Below are 8938 nucleotides of genomic sequence, written 5' to 3'. Positions count from 1 at the left end.
TCTTGAAGGAAACTATTACAGAGTAGAGAATTCTAGGGTGATTTTCCATTTCTCTGGAAAGAAATAGGATGATCCCACATAACCAGTGTATGTGGGGAGGGAGCAAAAAAAAAACCAAAAATACAATATTAGCAATATTTCTCTCATCTACTAAGGGATGAGGACTTTGCACCAGAATAATATAAAGGAACTACATCACCAAGTATACTGTTTATTTCAACTGAATTTTTTTTCCACAAGAAAATGTTTTTAATGACAGAAGCAGTACACGTAGATTTTTCACATTTTGTTACAAGTTCCATGTCTCATGAACCTGTAGCAAACAAGGTTGACTGGTAACTTAAAGTAGGTCCATTGAATAGGTTAGATCTTGATGCAAGAGCAAATACTAACTAACATTTTTTGGAACAGCTGAATGCTGTTGGACTGAAGTGTCTCAAAGCCCCCTCCTCCCCGGCCAGTGTTGGATTAGGAGCAGAAAATAGACAAGTTCTTGGGAGAACCATGATATGTGCCTCATAGAGATCCAGGGTCACAGAACCTGGCACCAAATTTTATCTAGGGGAATCTGAAGGTGGAATACCCAACACCCTTATGGCTGGACAAAAAGAGAATCAACAATGCGGAGGCCTAAAATACCAGAGTTTTGTGAAGCTGACTTTTCCCTTTGGGTTGGATGACTTGGGGAAAGTAACAGACCTTACATTTTCCTGAAAGAACCTGCCCAAGAGTGTCCCCTTCCAGAGATATATTGGTGGGGGAAGGATCTTGTCAAGAACTGTGAAAGGGCTGAAATTTTATTCTTCCTGCAAGCTAGCCTGTCATGGTTTCATGGATGAAGGCATATAGATGAGACTCCTTGGCCAGCAATAAAGGGATTTATTTATCATGGCAAACAGACAGAATAAGCTTAATGTTCACATCAGTGCCCTTTGTCCTACCTCCCATGGAAGCAATGCAGACACAGACTCAAGTATGTGGAGGACATGTGGTGGGTTTGTGTCACACTCAGGGAACTCAAGTTTAGGAAACTCAAGTAACTTAAAGGGGTTTGCTAGCAAACTTCCCCAAACTTTGCTCTGAAGGGAGACATTACCTCTGTTATCCTGAATATTAAACTAATCTGCCCTTTAACCTAAAGAGAGACGCTGTGCCTTAGGATATGCTTGCTATAAAAACATTTTTGAAAACACAGCTCAGAACAAAAGATGATGCAAGATGTACAGAAATGCTATGGAGGATCATTTTCCAACATATTTGAGAAAGCTATAAAATTTTAAATTAACTTTTGTTAACATGGTCAATGACAGTTATTGTACCTTGCTATGAGAGATGAGAGAGAACTATAAACAGAAGTAAACATCGAATACAGATTCACTTCATTAGTTCAATATTGTTAAGATTTTATGTCACCCATGCCCTGCGCTGAGGTTAGAAGGGGCAGAAGGAGCAGAGCAAGAGGTAGAATTAGAGCAAGGAGAATAGCATAGCAGCCTAGGGACCCGATCCTCCGCCCACCCCCACCCCGCACCTCCCCCATCTCCCCACCTCCCACCCCTCACCCCCCCACCCCCCCACTCCCACCCCCCCCACCCCCCCCACCCCCCACCCCCGCCCCGTCCCACCCCACAGTGCTGGTCTGTAAAATGAAGTAAGCAGATTTTTTAAGTTTGGACACCTCCATCAACAACAAAATCTATTACATTTACAGAATTGATAATTCTTACTATGGTGATCCATGAATTATTAATGTGTTGTCACATGTACTAGATGCTCAAACAACGTTATATGAGAGAGCAGAAATATAAAATCTTCTAAATGGTAAGTCTGACTACTTATTCTGACAATTGTCACAAACCCCATTGTTTATGTGTAAACCCTCCAATAATTGCTTATATAATTAAAAATAATGAAAGAGCAATATTCACTATTTTCTCTTAATAGCCTCACTAATTGCATTCATTCAAATAAAGATGTAAAAGTTTGAACAGAAAATTTTGTCATTTAGAGGTTATTCTCTCTTAACAGAAAAAAAGTAACAAATTAAGAAATCTGAAATACCCCATATAAAAATAGTGGAGAAGATCACTTAGAACTATAGACTGCTGACTTCTGTTTCCTATGCTTAATTGATTCTGTGGCTATCAGGGCGTTGTTGCTAGGAGATTGCAGATCATGATTTCTTGTTATCTCCCACTAAAGTCCCATTCAAGTGTGTTTTATTTCCCCCTGTTTTATTCTTTTAATCCCCAAATACCTTACTTGAAGTTAACATCCAATATCAGGGAAAATCTTATTTTAACCATCTGTTTTTTTTTTTAATTTTTCTTAGAAAATTTTTTTTAAAACACTGACTAGATAGATAGATGATTGTAAAACCAGCTATTGTCAATTTATTTTTCCCTGAAATGGTGGGTATATCATATTTTGCCCTTACATTAATTTTATAATATTTCTCTTAAAATGAACTGAAATATAAGGTTCATAAAGTTTTTTGATTAACATTAGATCAAAACAGGTATATTTTTATTTCCATATGCACTTATAAAAGTGCATTATTTGAAAGAAAAACAAGCAGTTCTGCTTTATTATAACCTGGTAGTATTGTGTATGTGTGTGTACACATGTGTGTATATATATGCAAAATGATATGGAAATGTTCTAAATTATATATGCATCATTAGACAGAGGCACATAATTTTGGACATTAGAAGATGTCATTTTTCAAATTTAACTTGAATATTCCTGGGATGCTATCTGAACTAATTATTTGTATGTCACCTGTTAAAATCTGGATTAATTTGTATTCCTGACAAGCAGTAAGATCGAGACTGACATCTGGGGGCATAATTGATTTTAACTCACATGTTTACTCACTTAGCAATCCATTTGTTATTGATTCAACTCTTACATCACACATCCTTTTGGTTTCCTCAACTTACTGTTAGACCTTAACTTTAGTACCCCAATTAGAAAAATGAGAAAAGTCTCCTATTTGGTGGGTATGTAGAAGACAGGTGTGAATTACAAGTAAAAATATGCACATACAAATAAAAGGACTGACAGGAAAAAAAATAAAAACAATTTTATGAAAGTAAGGCCCCATCAATGTAGAGTAAAATGTACAGTTTCTCACTATCATGACTTATATCTGTGCCCTTCTTTCTGTTTTCAAATACTGAAGAGATTGCCTTGCTCATCAGGGGCCAGTTTGTATCCCAGAGCCTGATGTGGGCTTTTGAACTTGGCACTAATCTGGTAACCATCCCATATGCTGGAAACTACTGTGTGGAATACGGTATATTTAGTGTTTATATTGCTATTGAGATCCAGACAAAATTCGACTTGAAAAAGCAAAAATCATAAATAGAAAGACGTTATCACTTACTGACAACATGGCAGGACTGTTTTCCCTATATTATAATGATTTAGCCATGGCAATATTCTTCACAGTAGTTATCAGAGGAAGACAGTTCAACTATATAACTTAACCATAATGAAATAAATATGAAAATCTCAAGTCTATTAAAATTTAAAATTTAAAAGGATTTTTATTAATCAGGCTTAAAGATTATTTTGGTATTCATAATCTCCCCTGAATTTCCATTCCACACCATTGGTGATAAAGACTTTTGTACAGTGGTCCAATCCAAATCAGTCTCTTCTTCAAAACAGATAAGCTTTTTTTCCTGTCAAAACATTTAATTATAAAGTTGTTCCTGTTAGTTAAGGAGTAAATCATTTAAAGGGTAAAAAAGATTAAATGCCACCTTGAAAGGAAAATGCTTACAGATAAAAAGAAGAGAAACTTGTAGTTAAAGAAAGAATGTAATTTGTCATTTCAAGATAGTTAATGAGCTTCAGATACTCTTTGATGATGAGAAAGCATATGATATACACAAAAAAAGCTTTAATGAAGTATAAAATTATAGTAGATAATGAAGTTCATTTTTTAGACTATGCAGTTAGTATTTCTATTTCTAAAATTATACATATTTTGACAACACTATATACATGTAAAACCATTTTTAATAAGTTATAAATTCTAATTCAAGATAATCATGATCAAACTAACATTTTTTTCTACCTTGAAGGATCAGGGGGAAAAAACCTACACAAGAATGTAGAGAGGTTTATATTAAACTGCTAGAATTGTAATAGTATAGGAATTAACCGAGGAGGTTCTTATAATCAGAAAGTGAAGGACTTTTCTGGTGGCTCCGAAAAAAATAATTTATGAATTACGAACAGAAAAGTTGAATAGACTGATGATTTGGAAAACAAGAATTAGTGACATTTTATGTGGTTGTTTCAAAGTTATAATAACAGAAACAAAGTAAGAATGTTATTTGCCAGTATTTGAAAGACGACATATTTGAAATACATCAAATTTAATTTGAGCTCTCTAGTTCCAAAGAATCGCCTTTCCAAGTACTTTTATTTTGTGATTATTTTTTATTTTCCATGATTTTTATGATATTAAACATATATATTGAAATAACTTGTACAATTGTAAAATGCATTTTAAAGGATATTGTCAACAGATATATGCTTAAAGATGTAATTTGTAATATACCGGTTCCATAGAAATAATATATAGATGACTGAAATGTTCAATAATAAAACATATTTTAAATGTAATTTAGTTCTCTAAAAAAATCATATTCGCCTGTTAAAACGGTTTAGATTGACATATACCTTAAGAAAGATGTTAATCAGCAAGTAATTGAAAAATAAGTTTTAAAACTACACATGTAATGTAGCATTGTTTACAGTATAGATGTGGATTGGTTTATTCATGCATTTTTTGGTGCATATCATTTGCTAAGGTTAGGTAATAACTAGATAATGTTGTTTTGCGGGAAATGCTTTTAGAATTTATCAGAATTTTCACTATTAGATATAGTACTATGATGTTTAAAATATTTTAAAGAAAAAATATACAGACAAGGAAAAAATAAAATATGATATTAAGTAGACGTTATTAAAATTTTATATACTTTGATTTTGAAAAGTTAACTAAACCTTTTTAATTTGAATTTTTGGCACTCCTTTTAAATTAATTATATTTGAAACTATTATTTTTAGTAAGTTTAGAAATCTAAGTATAATTTTACATATATCTACATTAACCATTTTTCTTAGAGGACAGTATTAGTAATTGTCTACTGTGGTGGGCCTTATCCAATCAGTTGAAGGTCTTAAGAGCAAAGACTGAGGTCCCTGGAGATGAAAGACTTATCCTCTAGATTTCCTTCAGACACAATACTGCATCATTAATTTCTGCCTGAATTTCTAACCTGCTGGCCTGCTCTGCAAATTCTGGAGAGACAGCACCTACAACTGTGTGTGCCAATTGGTTAGAATAAATCTCTTTTTCTATGTATATACGTAACATTAGTACTATTTCTCTGGAGAATTCTGACTAATATAATGACTAACAATGTTAAATATATTAAAACCCAAGGGAATTACAGTGGTTTTAAATCCAAATGCCTTTAGCAACATAGCAGATAATCAAAATTAGGAAATAAGATGGTTTTGAAACAGTAAGCTGTTGTGGAAAGGATGATGAATTTGAGACTATGTTATTGTTGAAAGAAATTCAAACTAAAACATTTTAAACCATTTACCTCAATCGAAAATGCTTGTAGGCTGATTCAGCATGTGGAATGCCAGTATGTGACTCAGTTCAAAGAATTAATAGGAGAGAGCAAAGAATTGTGGGTAAGAATGATTAGATAAAACTTCATGGGGGTAAAAAGATCTTGAATTTTCCTTTACCAAGATGGCTTAATGATCCCTGCAACCTGACTAAACTTTAGACAGGATTCTGACTCTAGGTCCCTGACATTTTTTTTCTTTCAGCCTTTGCTTTAGAAAACCTATAGTTGAAAATTCTTTCTCTGCTCCTTTGAGATACTGATTATTTTAAAAGCTTCTTGCTAGCTTACAAAATAGGAATGTCTTTCTTAAAGAGACTAACTTTGGCAGGCTAAGGCCAATTGTAAAACTAACTCCTGACATGAAGATATGAGAAACTCTACCTGTTATTTCACTGAAGCCACTTAGGAAACACAGATGGCCTAAAATCACCCAACTCCTGCTCTTCAAAACTCCCTGGCATTTTGTTTTAGTGGAGTTGATGTCAAACTGAGTTCTAACCTCTCTCTCCTTTTTCAACGGCCTTGAAAATGTCTTTCTTGCCTATTTATATTTTTCTAGTGCAATATTTGTTTTGATTTCATTTTCATATTTTCATTTCTATTAACATATAAATATAAATAGATAATAAATATTTGAAAGTTTGCCTTTGACTAAGAAATGGTGAAAACAACAAAAAAGAATTTTAGTAGTACATGTATTCCTTCATATGATTCTTTATTCATTTTTCCCTCTAAGCCATCAGGAAGCCTACACAATTAGCACAAACATAATTCAGAATAAAACAAGAAACATGATTTCAACTTAAAGAAGTTTTATTTCCAGGAGATTTATGTCACCATTTCACCCTGGTTGATTGATGAGACCCATGATTATGCAGCTCATTTGTACTTCTCACTAAATCATCGAAACTGTAGATTTCCCTCCTTTTTGTCAATTACTTTAAAGTTAAATGCTCATTTAGCAACTGTGAGATGTATGCTCTCTCATAGTCAGCTGAAAATTTATTCCAGTTTTCGGAAATACAAATACAGATATAGGTATGGACATAAAAATATGTGTGTGGGAAGAGGGAGAGCGAGAAAAGAGAAGTAGACATTACATTAACACAAAAATCTCAATGAAGAAAATTCCTAGCTAAATCACCAAATGTCTTACCTACTCCACATTATATCAAAGAATTCCTTGGAAGGAATTAAACTTTTAAGCTTATTTAAAAAAAAAAAATTATTCAGAGATCTTTACAAATTGGAACAAAAATCTAAAGATATCACTCTCACATTAACAGGAATCCTAAAGTATTTTTAAGGTTTACAGCACCTGTGAGATATATAATATATACGCATATATATGTACATGTACAGGGTTTTTTTTTCAGTTAATATAGGCTATTGTGTTACACTAGCATAATATCTATCATTGAAACATTTTTATAACAAGATAAAAATATTTATTTTCATAAATTAAGTCCTACTAAGCATTATTTTAGGAATAAAAGAAAGTTCTTTAATAGAAATGAAAAGTAAAAAATCATGTATAAGTTGCAAGAATAGCAGTTTTAGAATTTACATTGTGATTTTCCTCAAATAAAAGGCAGTCAGATGTATGGACACTATTGCAAGTTTCAATCTTCATCACATGCATTTTCTAAAGGAAACAAAAGAGTCATGAGATAATTGAATAGTTCAGCAAGGACAGGGGTCAATATTTACAATCCCTGGTAAAGCAGAAGTAGAAGTGAACTATTTGGTGGCTCAGCATACTCCCTACGTATGTTTTATGATTGCAGCAATAGGAAAAATGTGAAGGAAACTGTATTCAAAATTCACCAACAAGCATCCCCAATGCCTTTAACAGCCATATTAGCCAATGGCAATACTGAATAATTCATTTCCTAATTTATTGCTGTACTTAAATTCAGAAACCAAAGGCAGAGGTACAGGACAGGTGAATTGTGAATTTCCAACAATTTAAGTGAAAAAGGCCTGGAGTTTAAGCTGAATATAAGTAGAATGTAAGTTAGTGGCATGAGAGGCTGTCAGAAGGCAATTTTGACTTAGATGAAATTAATATAATTGCAGGGTCCATATTAGAGAAGTGTTCCTAGCTGTCAACCCTATGCAGATAACATTGGTACTGCAAGATCAGCTCTGAGCACAAAAACTTACAAAGAAAGCCCACAAATTAGCATACTCAAGTGAATATGGTGCCTTTGTTTTTAAAATTTGGTTTAAAAAAAATGAAAGCATTTTCTTTGAAGAGTTGGAGATGGAAGCAGGAGTACTATAATCAGTTGTTGAAAAAAGTTTCTTAAAATTAAGAATAATTTCTGTTATGGACTGAATGTTTGTGTTCTCTTAAAATGCATATCTTGAAATCCTGATCCCTAATGCAGTAGTATTAATAGCTAGGGCCTTTGGGAAGTAATTAAGTCATGAGTGTAGAGCCCTTGTGCATGGCTTTCTATGAGATGGGAGAGTTTGCTCTGGCTCTCTGCTCTTTGTCATGTGAGATCAAAAAAAAAAAAAAAAAAAAGATGGCCAGCTGCACACCACAGAGCGGTCCTCCTCAGACACTTGGTCTATGGTCACCTTCAGCTTGGACTTCCCAATCTCCAGAACTGTGAGAAATAAATATCTGTAAGAGTGGTCTGAGCAGACCAAGATAATTCTTTTCTTCATTCTTCTTTTAACTCAACAAATATCCGTTGAGTGTTGAATTCTGCTATTTACTGAGCTGGACATAGAAATTTTACAGACAATAAAATATAGTCAATGTGCATAAAGAGACTTTAGATTTTAAAATGAACAGTTGTGTTAATTGTAAAGCAACCAACTGTAATAAATAATTACAGTGGAGCAAAGGTTATTATGAAAGAGAGTCAGCTAAAATATCTAGGCCAGTAATCAAGGGACTCACATTTCTATCAATAACTGAATAAATAATCTAAGGAATGTATAAGAGAAAACTATGGTGATAAGAGAAATGCCGATGGATCTAAGAGGAGAAAATTATTAGAATGGCTGTTATCAACAAGATAAGTAATGAGCAGTGGTGGAGAGGACGTGGAGAAAAAAGAACCCTCACATACTGCTGGTGGGAATATAAATTGGCACAGCCATTATGGAAAACAATATGGAGGTTTCTCAAAAAATTAAGAATAGAATTATCATATGACTCAGCAATCCCTCTTTTGCATATATACCCAAAAAAGTTGAAAATTTTCATTTATAAAGATATATGCACCCTACGTTCATTGCAGCATTACTGACAG

This window comes from Rousettus aegyptiacus, unplaced genomic scaffold (assembly GCF_014176215.1).
Source record: "Rousettus aegyptiacus isolate mRouAeg1 unplaced genomic scaffold, mRouAeg1.p scaffold_m13_p_11, whole genome shotgun sequence".
Taxonomy (NCBI): Eukaryota; Metazoa; Chordata; class Mammalia; order Chiroptera; family Pteropodidae; genus Rousettus; species Rousettus aegyptiacus.
This window is presented reverse-complemented; position numbering follows the sequence as displayed.